Raw genomic sequence first — 6,580 nt, 5'->3', positions numbered from 1 at the left:
TAGTGCTACACTTCAGAGTAAACTTTGTTAACTCATGCGTTAGACACCAAAAAATATGTTCAGTCAAATGTTAAATACTTCACGATAACAGTGTTCACTTATGTTTCATAAACAAGCATCACTTGTGTGTTCAATGCTTCCGAACTGAAGGTGTCGACTTCCGTGTATTTGGTAAATACTGGCAAATCTGCGTGGATTTTTAATATACTTGAATATGCTTTGGCTGAAGTTTTTAATGCTTCCAAAATTAACATTGTTAATTCATATGTAAATTAAATAAACGTTCACGTACGTGCAGAACACTTCAAGTTAACAGTTTTTCACTCATATGTAAATAATTAAAATAGAATGAGTGAGTGGGTGAGTTTAGTCTTACGCCGCTTTTAGCAATATTCCAGCAATATCACGGCGGGGGACACAAATTAAAATAAAGTATAGCGATGCTCGCATATGTGTTTTCATACTCTAAATAAATGGTTTCGCTTTAATGTGAAAAAAATAACATAAGATCACTTGCTTGATAACGGTGTTAGTACCTACACCGAATCGTCGCACTCATTGCAATAAAGAAGTTGACTACCCATAGAACTTGGTTTTCCTTCATCTTCACAACTTCTAAAATGCCTCTCAAAGAAATAACCCTTTTCTGTCTGCGTCTGTTTTTAGCGGATTCTCTTGACTACATCTCAATCCGTCCGTGATGTAATTATTCATCTGCAGTTGCAGAAACGCAGCTAGTAGATTTCCTGATCGTATATACACAAATTACATCTGAGCAACATTATCAAATAATAATGGATATATTTGTTTTTGTCTCTGTTTAAAACTCAAGAGCAGTAAAGATGAGAGAAAACATAAATTATTGTACATAAGTTAGAGGTTGATTCATTTATTTCCTGTCCAAATAAATCTTTCAAAACAGAGTTCTGGTCAAGACTTGCAAAGTTTCTGTCGCAGACTGGAGTAAAACCCAGTTTGTGACGCATTATAGGTAACATACCAACGCAATGGCGAATGTAAACAACATTGGGCACCTGTTATTGTGACTGCCGGTAAAATGATTTACCTTGTGAGAGCATAAGTATTATGTATTAAGGAAATGGATGCTATTTATGCTATAGATTTCACTATATGAATCAATAAATTCTAATGAAACTGATGAAATGTACTGGAAATATATAGACAGTTAGCCGTTTGGACGGTTGCGCTGAATGATAATGATAAATTAGTCACCAATTTTACCAAAATACATTATTTCTCTTATGACTGAAAGTTTTGTAATCATTATTTCACATGTGTCAGATTGTGTGTTGCCAACTAGTTATTTTTGCATTTAGATATCTCATTCTAACCTGTCCCATTCCCCAAATATCCCCACAAGTGGCAGACTCTAATAGCTGAATTCATTTCACTTTTGTTTGTGACGTCCCCAAATGATTGAATTAGACAGCATGGTTTTGTTTAGTTTTATATGTACGTGAGCATGATAAGTAGTCAGATGTGACATGCTTGGATGCAGAGGCAGCAGTGATGGGGTGGCACAGTAATAAACATGATAAAGACTGTGAACAATGATGAAGACATGACCCTACATCACAGAGAGAACATCACATTCGTAAATCCTGTGCAGATTCAGATTGTTATGGATAATTTCAGTTGTATTTCGTTAAGATATGCTTATTTCGCTGGGGTTTGTGACTGGAAAGGGTGTATTGCTATTAGTGGTGGTCCGATTAATTGAAATAATCAAAGATTGGTCGCAATGACAAAACGACCAAGCAATCGATCATGTTTTCTCATAATCGAACACAAACAATTTTAGACACTTGTTTGCAATAACAATATTTTTCACAAGGTTGAATTTGTCTCGACATTGCATAAGCACTACAAGCTCGTTTCAAGTCATGATTAAGTTTATCTTAACAACTCCAGGAAATGTATGTTCCTAACACACTAGTCATCCTTTAAAGATGTGAAATTTGCAAATGCATTTTGTGCAATTTGCGGAAACCCCCCCCGAGAGAACTACATGTTTTTTCTTTATTTTTTGTGCATTAACAAACATAACTAGGAAAATTTGATAAATTACGCTAACCAATTATTTTCGATGATTGATCGGTTGTAATGAACCAATCATCAATTATGAGATTTACACCAATTCCTACACTAATTGCTATTCTCCCTGATCAATTCCCTTTCAACATAATCAATAAACATGTACGGTCAGGTCTTATCATAACCATAGTTACATACTGCCAATGAACATGATGAAGGCTGAGAAGAAATTTAGTTCATGAGTGCATCATATCAAACGGGTTATAGCTAAAACGGAACCACAGCAGAACGGTACCAAATTTGTTTGGCGAAAACGGCACCATATTGGCGAAAACGGTTACTGATTTCTGGGCTAAAACGGCACCATATATAAACAGTTAAACAAAGTATGACGTTGACTTTTATTTTTTATTTCATTTCCGTATACAGTGGAAACCGCCTAAGTAAAGACTGCTTAACTAAACAGACCTGATAAGTAAACACTTTTCTTTGGTCCCGGCAAATTTCTTCATTAATTATCACTATTAGAGACCGGTTAACTAAACTCGGATAAGTAAACAATACCGCTTAACTAAACGTCTTCTATCGGTCCATGGAAGTAAATTACTTAACAAAAGAGACTGGATAACTACATTAGCGATCACCACATAATCCGACATGAGGGGCAGTCGTGTCAGTCTCCAGTCAAACAAACATCCTACTTACAGCTCGCTGGCGTCAAGCAGTTGACAATACACTGACAACTGGAGGCCAGCCCTGATAAGTTGTTCATTGTTACATATGCATACATATACATGCATACGGTTGTCATTTGCAGGTTTTTATAAGTTTGGATAAGTAAAATACCTGATAAGTAAACAATTTTTGCGAGTCCCTTGAAATTATACTTATCAGGTTTCCACTGTATAACATTAGCAAGATTATAACATATATGAAACAAAGTGTGACATTGACTTATATTTTTTAGTCCCCCGCTGTGATATTGTTGGAATAGTGCAAAAAGCAGCGTAAAACCATACTCACTCACACACTCATTTCATTAAAATCACATTAGCAAGATTATAACAGAACCGTCATCATTACAAGTAGTAGTAGTTTATTTCGGTAAATCAGGCCACAGGCCCATTTTACAATTAGTGTATTGACAAAGATGTTGATGTTGCGCCACCAGTGCATGTATCGATATTTGAGTACAACAAGTATATCTAGTACAATATACATGTGAATATAAAATATGTTGGTTATGTAGTGGACGATTGCTTGCTCCTCATTTTAAGAGCAAAGAAAGTCAGCTTGGCGAGATTATTAAGCATGAAAGTATTTTGGGTGGTAAATAACAGTTTACATTTACACTCAGAAGGAAATTTGTAAGTAATAACTTGGCAGGAAATTTCTTCTAAGGTCATTATAAAATGGACACACTAGACAGACATGGTATTCTGTTTCCACAATTGGGATGATACAAAATGGACAGTCTTTCACTTATAGGTATGCCTAATTTGCTACCATAGATCACTTGTCGTACACCAAAGAGGCAATCAAAGAAGGGACTACAGCCATTGTTGACCAACACACATGATTTCACATTTTCATACACCTGCAGAATATATAACAATTACACAATTACAGGCCAATTAATACACTACTCAATTAAAGGCCAATTAACAATCTACTCAATTACTGTGACTGCCAATTATTAAACAAACATGATGAATACCTCCACTCTCACTCTGATTGCTGTTAACTGAAGTGTCATCTGTACTTACCCAGATGCCCTTTCCAATCACTGTCGGCAAAGTAGACGTATTTATTTTCTAAATATGCTGCAATCCGATTATTAGCTAATCACAAAGTTTCCAATCACTGTCAGCAGAGTAGATGCATTTATTATCTAAACATAATGCAATCCGATTATCAACTGATGACAAACTTTCCAATCACTGTTGGCAGAGTAGACGCATTTTAATATTCTGCAATCCGATTATCTAATGACAAACTAGTTTTCCCTATAATATTTTATTTGGTTCCGTTTTCGCCATAAGGTTTGTAGCCGTTTTTGCCAAGTCGAGGTTCCGTTATGTCCAAATGGTGCCGTTTTCGCCAGGTGCCGTTTTGCTGTGGTGACGTTTTAGCCTGAACCCATATCAAACTATCGATTTGGCCACCACTGAAAATGTAAAGTGAAGTCAGATCATGTATGATAATGGCGGGACTTTATTTTCAATTTAATATTTTCAGGGCATCAGGACCAATCTATACATGATGATTGAACTTAGAAGTCAAATCCTAATTCAGATGTGATTCATCCTGATGAATGCTTTTAGATACACTTATGTATGGATATACTGACTTATTTCAATTTTATGGTGATCGAAAAGAGCAAGGAAATCAGATGACAATTTGGGTAGCGTTTAGACTAATTAGAGCATGTCCCTGTGTGATGTGGATGAGGTGCTGTAAAAGTACTCTTATTATTATTGTAATCAGAAAACCATTGTTTGTAGCATGGGAGAAAATATAATGAAAAAAAAAAAGATTAGTCTTTGCAACTTCATCAGGATATATTCATGTGTTCAGTGATAGCCAAGTCATGTAACTTGTAAGCTTGTTTTGTCATCTTGTAATCTGTTGTTATTTAGTATACAATTATTCCTAAAGAACTTTTCCATGGTTAACACATATTTTTGTATTTGTCAGAACAGAAATAGTACTCTTTAAATTTAATTTTTGTCTTCAGTTTATATTATTTTTCGGTTTACTGAACCTGCCAACCAGTTCTGTATAAAGTGTGGCCTGGTGTATGTTCAGGTGCCTTGACCACTCTGTGTGAGCAATGACCATGTCACCATCAGGTGTAAAGCGTGAAATGGATGAGGAGGCTATCATTGAGGCCGAGATCCAACAAGTTGGAGATCATCGACCTTGACAGTGACGATCCCAACAACAACATTGATGACAACAGCATTGAGAGACCTGTCGAGAACTTGGAGGACAACATTGGAGATAAGGTTCACCATGTTATAACTTACATGCGTCATGTTGTAATTGATTTACATCTTAACAGGGTTTATATTTTTACATGTCAAGTGTTCAAAATTGGCCAGACTTACTGACTTGGTTGATACATGTCATCGTAACCCAATTGCGTATATCGATGCTCATGATGTTGATCACTGGATTGTATGGTACAGACTCAATTATTTACATCATATAACTGGAATATTGCTGAGTGTGGTGTTAAACAACAAACAAACACAAAAACTACCAGACCATCAAACCATATAGATCTATGCTAATGTTCCGTATATCCTCCTACAGCTTGTGTTAGATGAAGCTCACAGATATCTGAGTCTACTCCAGCAGCAGACTGAAAACTTTGAGAGGGAACTGACAGAGTGTGATGACCTCATCACCTACCACAACCAAGGTAATGCCAAGGGAAGTAACTCTCATACATGGCAGTCAGATAAATACTCCAAGCAGGATGTTTCATTTGTTTCATTTATTTGTCATTTTGATTATTTACCAATGCTTCAGTTAGTCGTATTGATAGTAAATAATAAAAAAAAATCGAAAAAAATTGATCATTCCATGGACATTCAGATTTCAGATTAGTTCATTTTGTTTCTACTTTTTGATTGTTTTCCAAAATAACCAGAAGATATATTTTCAAATATGGTAATGATCAAAGAATATGCTATCAATAGTTTGGTTTAAAAAAAACCCCATTAAGGATGATTTACCACTGTATTTTAGAGTCTCATGGAACTTACCGATCATTTGTTTTAGACAATGGTGCCATGAAGGAGGTGGATCTTGGTGACCTAGAGGAGGAAGCCAGTAGACTTGGGGTAGATCCAGCTGAACTCAGGAGGAAGGTGGGCACAGAATGCACACAGTCAATACTTCACAGATTGTGTATTTACATCATTATCATCCAAAACTGTTCCACAGGAGATATTGCTTGTGTGAGATCAAACGATATCACCTAGGTTGAGTAAGCGCAACTTCAGCGATTGCTTTGAGCTACAAGCTGTCAGATTTCTCATGCAGCTTGAAGTCTCTCCTCATTCATTCAGTGGTTGGTTGGCACAAAGTTCATGAACAGAATGCCCATTGTCTGCATGAATTATTCTTGGCTTTATCATATTAGCAGACATTCGTGACCCACTCGTGTCATTCGTGGACACACTGAATAGCGACTCGTGCCCCTCTGGAAGGATTTCATATTGGCGTAGGAACATCAGAACTATATACTTTATAGTTTAATAATGATTAGCAGACCGAAAAATAGAGACTCTTCAGTGTTTTACAGAAACACCGGGTGGAATGTATTCATGTGTGACTGAGGAGCATGTAAACAAAGCCTGTGCAGTATTTAAGTTAGTTATTCCATTAGGGGTTGAGTAGTCCAGTGAATAGCATGTCAACCCTTACCAAGAAACATAAAGATGGAACTAGTTTCAACCATGCCTGGTTTGCAGCATTAAAGAACGAATAAACTCAGATCACTTGGAGAGAATTT

The sequence above is a fragment of the Haliotis rubra genome, unplaced genomic scaffold (assembly GCF_003918875.1).
Source record: "Haliotis rubra isolate DU_JTF1 unplaced genomic scaffold, ASM391887v1 Scf62, whole genome shotgun sequence".
Lineage (NCBI taxonomy): Eukaryota > Metazoa > Mollusca > Gastropoda > Lepetellida > Haliotidae > Haliotis > Haliotis rubra.
Note: the sequence above shows the minus strand (reverse complement) of the source record.